The sequence below is a fragment of the Delphinus delphis genome, chromosome 3 (assembly GCF_949987515.2).
Source record: "Delphinus delphis chromosome 3, mDelDel1.2, whole genome shotgun sequence".
Taxonomy (NCBI): Eukaryota; Metazoa; Chordata; class Mammalia; order Artiodactyla; family Delphinidae; genus Delphinus; species Delphinus delphis.
The window spans coordinates 75,925,777-75,939,846 of NC_082685.1; the positions used below are offsets into that span (position 1 = coordinate 75,925,777).

Consider the following 14,070-nt stretch of genomic DNA (forward strand, 5'->3'; position numbering starts at 1 on the left):
TTCTTGAATACTTACCGAGTTTGAATTTTTTTTTTTTTTTCGGTACGCGGGCCTCTCACTGTTGTGGCCTCTCCTGTTTCAGAGCACAGGCTCCGGATGCGCAGGCTCAGCGGCCATGGCTCACGGGCCCAGCCGCTCCGCGGCATGTGGGATCTTCCCAGACCGGGGCACGAACCCGTGTCCCCTGCATCGGCAGGCGGACTCTCAACCACTGCGCCACCAGGGAAGCCCCCGAGTTTGAATTTTATTCATTGTTTCTTATGCCATTGAAAGAGTTTAAACAGGGGTACAGTTTAATTCAACACAGAACTTTGTTTTTTTTTTTTTTAACATCTTTATTGGAGTATAATTGCTTTACAATGGTATGTTAGTTTCAGCTTCACAACAAAATGAATCAGTTGTATATATACACATGTTCCCATATCTCTTCCCGCTTGCGTCTCCCTCCCTCCCACCCTCCCTATCCCACCCCTCCAGGCGGTCCCAAAGCACCGAGCTGATCTCCCTGTGCTATGCGGCTGCTTCCCACTAGCTATCTACCTTACGTTTGGTAGTGTATATATGTCCATGCCTCTTTATCGCTTTGTCACCGTTTACCCTTCCCCCTCCCCATAGCCTCAAGTCCATTCTCTAGTAAGTCTGTGTCTTTATTCCTGTTTCACCCCTAGGTTTTTCATGACATTTTTTTTTCTTAGATTCCATATATATGTGTTAGCATACGGTATTTGTCTCTCTCTTTCTGACTTACTTCACTCTGTATGACAGACTCTAGGTCTATCCACCTCATTACAAATAGCTCAATTTTGTCTCTTTTTATGGCTGAGTAATATTCCATTGTATATATGTGCCACATCTTCTTTATCCATTCATCCGATGATGGACACTTAGGTTGTTTCCATCTCTGGGCTATTGTAAATAGAGCTGCAATGAACATTTTGGTACATGACTCTTTTTGAATTATGGTTTTCTCTTTGTTTTGTATATGTATGTGGTAGGGGAATTATTTGAAAGGTACTTAAATAGTGGACGGGAGGGCAGTTAGGAGACTATTGCAGTTATCCTGGCGGGAGGTGAGGAGGAACTGGATTAGTGAGGCGCCATGAGGTGGGAGGGTAGTCATGGAGACGGAGGCAGCCTAGCTTTCTTCTGTGAACTGCCTGGACTGCTTCTTGTGGGCAGGGGTCATCTCATACTCTGTTGGTCTTTACAGCACAATCCCAAACACGTGGACTCCCTATTTCTTATGCCTGCAGTGCTAAGAGCTGCATTTGCTGTAAAATAATGAATCAGAGTGGAGATGACTGCAAAGCATGACAGTCCTTTAGCATTTGAACTGCCTCAAGACAGGGAGTGAAACTTAGCCCTCCTTTCTGCAGTGTCCCCATGTGGGCAAAATTACCATCATCATTAGCTGGTATTAGAAGCAGTAGATGAAAATAACTTTCGAATTAAAAATAATGTTTTCAGGAAAGCCAGGAGGAGAAATCAGAATGATTTACCAAAATAATTTTTCTAGCAGGACTCTGGCTATTTATATGCCCATATAAGTGAAACTGAATTATATGAACGAGTGTTAAAGCAATATAAGTGTTTCAAGTTCTTAATTGTGTGTCCTTGAAGCCTATCATATTTGCGATGGGTAGGTGTAAATCTGTGTTGACAGGTGTAAATTTACACTAATAAATTAATAACACAAGTAAGAAGGCAAACCCCAGCTCCTAGGATGCTGGGTTAGCTATAGAACTAACAGTATCAAGAAAACACAGATCCAATGTCACAGATCCAATCCAATCAATTCCGATCGATTTTTTCTCTTGATTAGACTAAGATGTGTACAGATGAAATTATAACACTTGGTATTTTTCTCACCTGTGTTTTTCACTTATTAAACTTATTCATCACACTTCTCTACCATTTCTATATCTAGAGGTCTGCTTTAAAGGTGAACCAAAAAAATTAAATACACAGCATCTCTAATGAAGGCTCTGGCAGAGTTTTCCATTCTCTCTATGTGCTGTGACACTGTGAACCTCAGCAAGCTGTTTATCTTCCACGTTCCAATTTCTAGGTTTCTTCTCAAGATCTGTGACAGCTCAGTAAGTGAATGTTTTCTTGTTTTGGGTCCTCTGTACTTCATCTCAAATCTCCTCAAAAAGGGGGAATTCTGGGCTTCCCTGGTGGCGCAGTGGTTGAGAGTCTGCCTGCCGATGCAGGGGACACGGGTTCGTGCCCCGGTCCAAGAAGATCCCACATGCCGTGGAGCGGCTGGGCCCGTGAGCCATGGCCGCTGAGCCTGCGCGTCCGGAGCCTGTGCTCCGCAACGGGAGAGGCCACAACAGTGAGAGGCCCGCGTACCGCAAAAAAAAAAACAAAAAAAACAAAAAACGGGGGGGAGGGGATTCTGTCTTGTCATCTTTGATCATCTTCAGTTCCTAATAAAATGTCTTGGCACCTAACAGGTGTCATTTAGTCTATGCTAGATGAATAAGGACAAATGTCTGTCTTTCTGGTACAGGGAATATTGTTTTTTGGTGTGAGATTGGGTGAAAGAAGGAGATACTAGTGAACTGAATTGATAGAAATCATTGAGAAAGTAGGAAAACACCCGGCATGGCAAATGATATGTTCAATTTTATGTAGGCTGAGTTCACCAAAACCATCACCTTAAACGAAACCATTTTGGTGGGTCTTTATTTTTAACAAGAGAACAAATCCATACTTTTATTTATTTACTTTTCAATAAGTTTAAATCCTTGAAGGGTACAGCATCACTTGGATTCTGTGTCCAATGGCCTTAGCAGGAAGGTTGCTTCGGAATTTGGCACAAATCATGCCACTGTTTCCATCAATGCAAGTTACATTTCCCCAGATTACTCTGGTTTTGTTCAATTTTCCACCAGGAATTACTGTGTTGTTCTTTGCTTTGTGCACCTAAGCACACCTCTGGCCTACATAGAATTCAGTTTCATCTCAAGCATAAACACCTTTAATTTTAAGAAGAGCTGTGTGCTCCCTCAAGTTCCGGGGACCCCACTTATAGCCAGCAAAAATGGCCTTGGACCACAGCCTTCCAGACGTATTTGTCAGTTTAGAAGTCCTGTGCCCAGTAGGCTTCCACGGGCTCCAAGGCAGCTGAGAGAGCCTTTCTGGTGTGATCTTCAGGATATTGACCTCTTAAGCTCTGAACCATGAACAATTATTTTTTAACAGTAATATCCACTTAACAATTCAGACTTAGAAGAACAAGTCTTCAGGAACTTCATTCTGAAAAAGTGAGATGCTACAAAATCTTAATCATATGTACAGATAGCTAAACCCTGAAGGCCTGCATGCACAGCTTGAGTGGTTATATTGTTAGCTCTGCCTCTAGTGGGGGGGTTGAGCTAGGTGGGACACCAGTCACCCTCATGGTCACCTGGGCTGCTCTGCCTCTTCAAATTGACTAGGCAAGACTCTCCATCCTCTTGATCTTGGAAGAAATGATTTTAGCTTTTCACCATTGAGTATGATGTTAGCTGTGGGTTTGTCATCTATGGCCTTTATTATGTTGAGGTAGGTTCCCTCTATGCCCAGTTTCTGGAGAGTTTTTATCATGAATGGGTGTTAAAAGTTATCAAAAGCTTTTTCTTCATCTATTGAGATGATTGTATGGTTTTTATTCTTCAATTTGTTTCTGTGGTGTATCACACTGATTGATTTGTAGATATTGAAAAAATCATTGCATCACAGGTATAAATCCCACTTGATCATGGTGTATGATCCTTTTAATGTGTTGTTGGATTTGGTTTGCTAGTATTTTGTTGAGGATTTTTGTGTCTATGATCATCAGTGATACTGGCCTGTAATTTTCTTTTTTTGTGATATCTTTGTCTGGTTTTGGTATCAGGGTGATGGTGGCCTCATAGAATGGATTTGGGAGTGTTCCTTCCTCTGCAACTTTTTAGAATAGTTTCTGAAGTATAGGTGTTAACTCTTCTCTAGGTGTTTGATAGAATTTTCCTGTGAAGCCATCTGGTCCTGGACTTTTGTTTTTTTGGAGTTTTAAAATTACTGATTCAGTTTCATTACTGATAATTATTCATCTGTTCATATTTCCTCTTTCTTCCTGGTTCATCTTGGGAGATTGTACATTTCTAAGAATTTGTCCATTTCTTCTAGGTTGTCTCCATACGCAGTCTGCCTGTACTAGTTTCCTACTGCTGCCATAACAGTTTACCACAAATTTACTCATTTACAGCCACTTCCACATTTCTGTAGATCAGAAGTCTTTGTGGATTCTACTGGGTTCTCTGTTCCCGTTCTTACAAGGCCAAAATCAAGGTGCCAAACAGGCTGGGCTCTTCCCTGGAAGCTCTGGGGAAGAATCCATTTCCAGGTTCATTCTGATTGTTGGCAGAAACAGGTTTTTGCAGTTGTAGGACTGAGATCCTCATTTCCTTACTGGCTGTCAGTCAAGGTCCGCTCCCTGTTCCAGGGGTCCCCTGGGTTCCTTCCCATGTGGCCCCCTCCATCTTTAAGCCGGCACTGGTCCATTGAATCCTTCTCTTGCTTCAAACCTATCATACTTCCCCTTTGCCTTTCTCTTCTACCACCAGCCAGAATATGTTCTCTGCTTTTAAGGATGCATGTGTTACATTGGGTTCCTCAAACAGTCCAGGGTAATCTCCCCATGTTAAGGTGAACACGCTAGAAGCCTTAAAATTCCACCTGCAAAGTCCTTTTTGTCATGTAACAAAACATATTCGTGTGTGTGATACCTTAGAGTCACAGTTTCTGGGGACTAGGGTGAGGCATTTTTAAGAGGCCATCTTAGAAATTCTGTTACCACACCTCCCCAAAAGGAGGCCTTCTATAGAGGGTATCTATGGGTAACAGTCCATTAACAAAGCACTGTCACTTTGCATATCGCCTCGATGAGTTCCCTTTAGGTCTAGTTTCTGAAAATGAGACATTTTATTTGATTAATAGCAAAAGAAACCAGGTCACCAGCAATAAAAGGACTGAAACTTAGGACGTGTTTCGTGTGCATGTAGGAACTTGCCTGTGCACAGAAGGTGTCAGTTCATCTCGTGGTCGCTCAGCTATGTTATGGGTACGGGTAGCACCATGTGTCGTGCTTTGAATATATCGTATCTCAGTGCAGCATTGAATGAGAACATGGATGCTGATGATTATCAAGTCTCAGGTAGTAAATTTATGTAGTGGGAATTACCACTCTTTGGGATAAAGCTTCCTTTTTTTTTCCAAGCTAGAAAATGCTTACAGGAACAATTCATGTCATGAAGGACTATCACTGTATATATGCTCCTATCACCAGCTTCCAGGTGACATGCAAGAGAAGCTATTTAACTTTTAGTTACTAATTCAATAAGGAATTTCAATAACCCAACAAATTAAAATAAGTGGGAAGTGCAGATTTAATACTTGAACGTATACCGTCAATCTTAAACTTGCTAAATAAGAAAATCAAACTCATTTTCATACTGAAGAATAAAGGGATTACTATGTAGTATTTGACCCCCAAAAGGTGTTGTTAAGGTAATGTTATAATCGATGGAAACTGAGAATTTAGGAAATGAGAGAATATAGAGCCATACGTCAAAAGTGCCCTAAGACAGATACAGGTAGTAAATCTCTACATTACATATTTTATACAAGATGCCTATTTTATACATTCTGTTTTATATATCCCCCCCACCTTGTATGTTTTTCAGGCTTGTTGGTTTGCTTATTAGCTTTTAGAGTATGGACTTTTTTTTTTTAATAGATCTTTATTGGAGTATAATTTCTTCACAATACTGTGTTAGTTTCTGTTGTACACCAGAGTGAATCAGCCATATACATACATATATCCCCATATCCTCTCCCTTTTGAGCCTCCCTCCCACCCTCCCTATCCCACCCCTCTAGGTCATCGCAAAGCACTGAGCTGATATCCCTGTGCTATGCTGCTGCTTCCCACTAGCTATCTATTTTACATTTGGTAGTGTATATATGTCGATGCTACTCAACATCACTAATTATTAGTATGTACTTTTATGGAAGAAAAATATGTAATGATTTGGGATGGGAAAGAAATGTTATAATAGTAAAGAAGGCATTAACTAGATTTATTTAAATTTAAAAATAAATGTGAAGTGGTATAATATGGATGACTGTATACTGACCTGATAAGCAATTTCCATACATAACTTTTGATGACATTGTGAGATGTTATGACCATTGGTGAGATATCATATTCTGCAGACATTTCTGTGTCTTTAACATGAGAATGATGGAATCGTCTCTAAGTTTTCTCCCGTGAGACCACTTGTAAGAGCAAAGCTAGTTGGTACTTATTTAATGCACTGAGGTCCTTTGCAGGGCACCTTTAAAGCACTATTTTGATTTAATTCTGAATCAACTGTATTCCTGAGTTTGGAAAATCAAATTTTAACATGAACTTGCAAATAGCCCCAGTGCTTCACCCCTAATTCATATTCCAGCAACCTTCACTGTAGCAGGAAGCAGAGTCAAGCTGTTGCCATGAAGATTGTTTCAAGAGCTCAGAAATCCTCCAGGGACCCCTTTATCACTGCTTTTCAAAGAAGCCTTTATTCCTCTCTTCTCCTGTTTCCTGCAAAGGGAGTTGTGTCTAATACTTGAGGACATGGTGGGGCCTACAAGGACCTGAGGACTCCTCCAGGACTGTGATCTTCGGAATTGTGAAATCTATCATTCTGGTCCTTATCCTTCTTTCTTCCCACTCTGCCACATTGTAACAAATGCTGTTGTTTGTGAAACTTTACTGTATGGTAAAACCTGCTTTTTCATTTTTAAAGGACTGTGCTCCCAGGCCAATTGGCATTTGTCTTGTTTTAAGTCTTCTGTGTAAAGGTCCATCAGACTCATTAAAGTAACATTTTTGGACTGTATTATCTATTTGAAGATCTTAATTGATATACAATTTTCTTTATTAATGGGCACCAAAAAGTGTCTTAATCTAAGCCAATAATGTTAACTTTTATTTCAAGGTATGTTATGCTTAAATTTTTTTTTCCTCTGAAAGGTGATGAGATAGTAAAAAAAAAAAAAAAGTAGAAAAAAGTGTGTATTGATATTGCTAATTACAGATATGAATGTATAGGCAAAGTTAGTATATGGATTTAATGTATTTTCAGTAAATTTAGAAAGAAAAATCATCTCATGTATTTCATCTTATATGAGGTAACTGGGAATTGCTATTTCCCTTTTGAAAGGAAAAATAGAAGCTTTTTATTTTATTTTTTTGGCCACACCCAGTGGCATGCAGGATCTTAGTTCCCCGACCAGGGATCAAACCTATGCCCACTGCAGTGGAAGCGAAGAATCCTAACCATTGGACCATCAGGGAATTCCCAGGAAAAATTGAAGCTTTTTAACGTCACAACATTCTTAGGGAAGCATAGTTGTCCTATTTCATAGGGGACATGGAGAAAGAGAAAATAATGTAGATTTTTAAGGAGGCTAAAGGTGGTAGACTTTCTCAATCATATTTATACTCAGTCCAATAGATCTTAACATTTTCTTCTGAAGAGAATATTAATCTTGGTCATGCATTATCAGACTAGGCCGTGAGTACATCCTGGCAGAATATGGATGTATATGAAAGTAGAATATGAATATATATGAAATGTATTATATGCAATATATATATTATTTATAATGAGCAGAAGCTAAATTTGTATTTATTTTTGAGCTAAAACATTAGAGTTCAGGAATTCCCTGGCAGTCCAGTGGTTAGGACTTGGTGCTTTCACTGCCAGGGCCAGGGTTCAATCCCTGGTTGAGGAACTAAGATCCTGCAAGCTGCGTGGTGTGGCCTAAATAAATAAATAAAATAAAACATTAGAGTTCAAAGACATTACAGCTTATGGGAAAGCAGAACTGATGCATGAAGTATGAATTTATTCTTCTCTGAAGTAAGGGCTTTTTCAGTGGCAAAGCTTGAGAATGCTGATCTGTATGATGGAGAAATTAGTGTTTGGACAAGAAATAAACTAATATATTCTGTTATGGTCTGAAAGGAAAATAATACTTGCCTTCAGGTAGTTAGAATTACTGTACAGATCCAGGCTCACAGTAGGATGACCATTTTTCCCATTTTCAATTATTTGAGGACATAAAAACAAAACAAATACCATTATTGAGTACCTGCTATATACAAGCCAGAACTGTATGTACTGAATTGGCCAGGACAGGCAGAATTCATGGCCATAAGGAGGGCAGGCCCTGGCCAAGATTCAGGGTAGCAGGAAAGGTCTAGCCAGGTGGATGGAACATAATGTCCCATAACATGTAGAAATTGACAAGTGGGAACAAATGATTTCTTAGCAAGTTAGAGGCCTCAGGCTGGTCTAAAGGAGGTAAAAAGAATATATTGACAAACAGGTGGAAACAAAATAATGAAATGTCCAGAGGGAAGTATTTGGAAAGCATCAAGTCGACCTGGTTGCAGGTAGGAAAACCAAGTCCTTGGGAGCGGAAGAAAGTGACCTGCAAGACTTCTAGTTGAGCGGAATCAAGGCATAGGGCTTATCATCAACCTGGGACTCAGCAGGCAGGAACCTTCCGGGGATCTGGGGTCAAGCCTGTTTATGGTTTCTTAGAAAACTGCTGTCTTGAATGGGATTGGGGTGAGGCTGACAGCAAGTGGGATTTGATGCTTGTCCCTCAGTACTGACCCGAGTAGCTCATGATGGTTATCTTGTCAGCAAAGGGGACTAATTCTAGAGCTCAGAATAAGGAAGAAAATGCAGACAGTAGTCATATATATAGTCTCAGGTGAGGAGTGAGGAAAGCTTCTGGCACCGCTCCAGTTGTTATGCAGGTGCAAAAATTATTTAACTTTTTCTTTCTGTCTTGAATGGATATGCTACCTATTTGGTGGCATAACACACAGATTCAAATTAAAGGTCAATGCATCCTTTAATGTTTTAATCAATGTACATACTAAATGATTTGAATTGGAAAAGGAATTTTGGGAACAGAATCCAACGTTAAGCTTGACAGGAAGTGAATATTTGGACAAGGAATACTGGAGCATTCTACTATGGCATATGTTCAGGTTTAGAATAAGACTATATTTTTCAAACCAATCTAGGGATACAAAACCAAATCTATATAGAATGGGAATATTAGATGAAAAATTCGCTTGTTAGAATGGAATTCAGACCTTCCATGTAGAACTGCAGGAGAAGTGCAGTCAGCAGTGACCCGTAGGAATGAGGACCTGGCTTGATGGAGGGAGAATGGGAGAGTCTGGTCCAGCGAGGACAGAAGTACAGTTAGGAAGAGCCCTGGAAAACAAGTTCTCTTTCAAGCTGCACTGGAAGTAGGCATGCACTTGCTTATGCTAGACTTGAGCTTTGTGTGGCAAGCAGGATCAGTACACAGCACCCCCCTTTCTTTGCCCGTTCAGTCGCTGCTCTTGGGGTTTCGCAAGCTGCCTGCTCACATGAGTCTCCATTTTGTCCACGCCTGGCAATAGCTGCTCGGAACCTCGCCTCTGGCAGCTCATGATTTCAAGTATCCAGACCTGTCATGATGCTCTCCAGGAGAGGCGTCAGGCTGTCATCCGGTATTAGGCAGCCCCCAGCTGACACAAAAGGCCTTTCACTGAGTGCCCTTCTCTCTCAAGCTTTTGCATTGCATATTTTGATAGCGGTTGAGGTAAGAAACAAGTTCAGAATCCAAACTGAGGCATTCAGTTGCTCTCCTAACCACTTGGCCTAATTTCTTTAGTCACTATTTTGCGGTTTGAGCCAAGTTTGCATAGTTTTTGACAATTTCAGGGCCTTAGATGCAAGCATTGATTTCTTCAGAAGGGCTGTTCCATGGGTCATAGACTGAGCAGCTGGGCACTTTCTTCTCATCCTCGTCATAGCCAAGGAAATGAAAAGACCACAGGTTTAAGAAAACTCGATGAAGCTAATCTTTCTTCCTCTGGACCCAGCTCAAGTCCGCTTCATTCTTCAGCAGAAGAATGTCAGGCCCTGCCTCTGAGGTGCTTCTCTTGCCATATATGATGTGAAGACCACAGGTTTAAGAAAACTCGATGAAGCTAATCTTTCTTCCTCTGGACCCAGCTCAGTTCCGCTTCATTCTTCAGCAGAAGAATGTCAGGCCCTGCCTCTGAGGTGCTTCTCTTGCCATAGATGATGTGACACAACCATACTCTTGACCAGAATCTAAGACAAATCTTGACCTTAGCATGTGAGAATTACAGAGTTTTACCCAGATTTCTTCTTGCTGTTACTCTGCTACTGACCTGTATGCCTATTGTGATAACTAGGGTTCAAACTTGTTAACAATTTTGATAAAATGATTTTTCTTTCGTGCTTTTCTTGGTGCCCCTATCTTTGTTTATTATATATGTATGCTTCCAGAATCAGGGTCCAATATACTTGTGTAGTGGGTGTTTATTTATGGCTATTGTTTAAACATTATGCCTTCTTTGGTAACCACATCCCAAATTTCTTCAGGGGCCATGCCTTCCCCAGTTGCAGAGATGGAATACATGACCCAGTTTTAAGTCATTCATGTTTCACTAGCCCGTGACATGGGTTCAAGGCTAGGCATGTGACTCAAGCAGGTTCCATCAGAGTGAGAATGAGCGCTGTTCTGTAGACTCTATCAATAAACACAGGCTTTAATTTTTGCAAGCTAAGGTCTAAGGAACTGTATGTTTTGGAGCTTTAGCAATCATTTATGGGCCATTGATGGTGACTGTGTTAAACAATGAAGCTAACATACAGAGGAGAGGAGAGCTAAGTAGAGGTGACAGAAGCAGACCATCTTGTGACGTCATTTGAATCCTTCCAAGAATCCATGTCTTTATTTTTTTTTTAATTGAAGTATAGTTGGTTTACAATGTTGTGTTAGTTTCTGGTGTGTAGCAGCGTGATTCCATTATATATAGGTGTCTCAAGAATCTGTGTCTTAACCCAACTGTGAGTCAGTTTATTCTCTACTTTGCTTCAACAAGTTTGTCTTGGATTTTTGGTATCTTGAATTTAAAAAAAAGTAACTGAGCATTTCAGTCTAATGCTTGGGCTTGGCTACTTGCTGACAGGCTTCTTGATATCACCTGTGGCCTGGGTCTTTGATCTTCTTCACCCACCTTCATACTTTCTATGCTGGGTTTACACCCTGTTGGGACATCTTGATATTTCATATTCAAATCCGATGCTCTTTTATAGTCTGGATGAAATTCCAAGATATAATAACTGTGTTTTTCCCCTTGAGTATTTTAGGAAAGCTTAATGACTCAATAAATAAATTACCTCTTCAGTAACTCAAAGTGGAGAGGCTTCAAGGAATTTCACATAACTGACCACCGTGTACACAAATATATTAAGGTCAGTGGCTCATTAGTTTTTCTTTCTCTATCGTGGATATTGTTATATCATTTTTCTGTCTTTGATCGTGACCTTTCTGACATTCTACTTGGCTGGCAAGTAACAAGATAACTGCTCATAAAGGGAAGAGATGATGAAAGAGATTTCTGTAATAGATTTTACTATAATGGGATCAGAATGGCAGGGAACGAAAAGGAGTAGTTAGAAGCAAAACAGCCCAGGTTCTCACTACCATGCATTTTGTGGTTTTCTGAGAAATTAAAGATGACCTGAGAAGCGAGGTTCAAACAACACATTTTGAAATCAGTAACAGTCCTAGGGACCTTCTCCTATAGACCATGGACTGTGTGAGAATGGAGGTTGGTTCTGGGTATCATGTCGAAGCCCAATCTGTGTTTCAAAATAAAGGCCAACTTAAGCCTTTTAGCAATACTAACAATGCCCTGTGGTAAAAGTTCCCATTCTACTCCTTGTGGTATCCAGTACCTCTTTTAACCCTAATTGTACCTTTTTAATTGGAGCTTTCCCCAAACTCTTCTTTTTTTTATGGTTCATTCTGTGCTGAGGGGATACAGATGCCTCATGGGTCAAAACCAAACTAAACTGCTCCACAGCAAATTGAGAAACACCTGAAGTTTTCTCTATTCTTGACCCTCTCTTTCCTTGATTGCTTCCAGCTCTCCTTCTCTGCCCTTCCACTGAGGTTCTCCCCTCTGCTTTTTGATTCTTATCCATTGTGTAAAACATTTCAGCTCAGTGCTAAGAAAGTAGCTAGGAAAGAAGCTTGCAATATGAGGGGCAGAGAGGCTTCTGGAGATAAGGGGGAGTGACAAGGGCTTGATGCTTTTAATTTGAAAAGTCTTCATAGAAGAGCTTAAATATGAACAGTTTTGAAAAAAGAGTCATCATGATTTAAGCAAAGAAAATGTAAGGGATTACTAGGAAAATGAGTCAGCTGGAGAAGATAGTCCACCTTTTTTAGTTAGAATTAGATTCAGTTGTTAATAGGAAATATTAGACTTAAAAATATTAAACAAAAAAATGTTTATGAAACATCAGTATGTTAGTATGTTAACGTGACACTTTAAACACTACTCTGGTGCTTTGTGGTCATTAGGGATCCAGGATCCTATCATTCTTCTCTTACCATCTGAGGTCATGGCTTACATTCTTGAAAGTATTACCTCTTGGTTCAAAATGGCTTCTGAAGCTCTAGTCACCAAATGTGTTTTGTAGTTGGGAAGAAGGAAAAGAGGCAAAAGGGGAAATTTTTCTTACAGTGAAGTTGGTTTCCTTTAAGCAGTTTTCCCAGAATTCCCATACAGGACTTCTGTTTATCTCATTGGCCAGAGCTTGGTCACATGGACATACCTTGCTGTAACATTGTCTGGGAAATGTAGTCTTTTAACTGGTTGCATTTCCATCCCACATAAAATCTATTCTTGTAAGTAAGGAAGGAGGAGGGAATGGCTCTTGGATAGCAGCTTGTACTCTGCTAAAAAAATCCTTGAAATCTATGGTTGCTTTTTAGGAGATACACTAAGTTATTAGAAGATTTACAGACCTGCAAGGAATTTGGTTCTTCTTATTTTCAATGTATGAATTGGTAAGAGTCTTAGTAAGAATATTGGCCTTGAGTGTAATGACTTGGGTATAAGAGGATGGAAACTGTAATTTCTGAGAAGGGGTTTATAACATTTGGTTATAAAGTAAAGTAGAGAAGGATGTAAAAATATTTTAAAGTTTGGGGGTTAAGTATGACAAAAATGGTCAAACAAAAGTTAGAAAGGGATGAGTAGCCCAGTAAAATATATGAATTGAACACTGAAAAAATTGAGGTAGATTTCAGTTGTATGCTTGTGGTACTGGACAAGGGTGGGGAGAAAGCCTAAAACAGAGTAAACAATGGGTAGTAGTATTTAGAAGTAAAACCAGTGCATTCTAGTGTTGAGGTTGGCCATCTGGTTGAGAGACAAGTCATGTAAAGTATATGAGTGAAGGGGAACACTTGCAACACAATAGGGAATATTGGAAATTGTAGGGGATATTCTAAAGGGGCAGCTGCTGCTTGGCAGCCAATCATTGCCATCAAAGAAATCAGGCTTAGGTTTTCTACTTTTTCAGGAGAAGATAGAAATCCAGACTTCTATATAACCTTCCAGATTTAAAAATAATTTTGCGGGTCAAGCAAATATGTCTGAAAACTGGATTTGCCCAATGGATCAGTTTTGCAGCTTCTGATCTAGTTCAACATCTTTATTTTACTGAGACTGAGAGAGATCTAGTGACTTGCCCAGGGTAACGTAGCTCATCAGTAGATCCCTGCCTCTTGACTCCCCTTTGTCTTCCTACTTTTAGAGCTCAGAAAGTCACATGGAACTGTTTGGTGGAAAGGAATAATCAGGGGAATTAGGCGTTTCACATAGGTTTGCAGTTAACTCCAAAAGTGCCTAGCACAGTGCTTAGCATTCAGGGGCATCTATCAATGTCAGCTCAGTCTCTATGTGAATTGTTCAAAACATGTAGGTTAATGAATGAAATAGAGGAAAAGGCAAAAGCAAAAGAGTAATTATCACACCTTGGGGAGTCCCCATAATTAACCATGGAAACAAGATAATGAATTAGCAAAGATGGCATCCAAGGAGCAGTCAGAAGCAGCCAGGATTTCTTTGTGAACCTCGTGCCTTTACCTT

The 14,070-nt window shown here is 40.1% G+C and overlaps 1 pseudogene; it reads right to left on the bottom strand.

Moving 5' to 3' along the window:
- Nucleotides 1-2,699: 2,699 nt before the first annotated feature.
- On the bottom strand, nucleotides 2,700-4,563 carry LOC132422420 (large ribosomal subunit protein eL33 pseudogene; annotated as a pseudogene).
- Nucleotides 4,564-14,070: the final 9,507 nt, after the last annotated feature.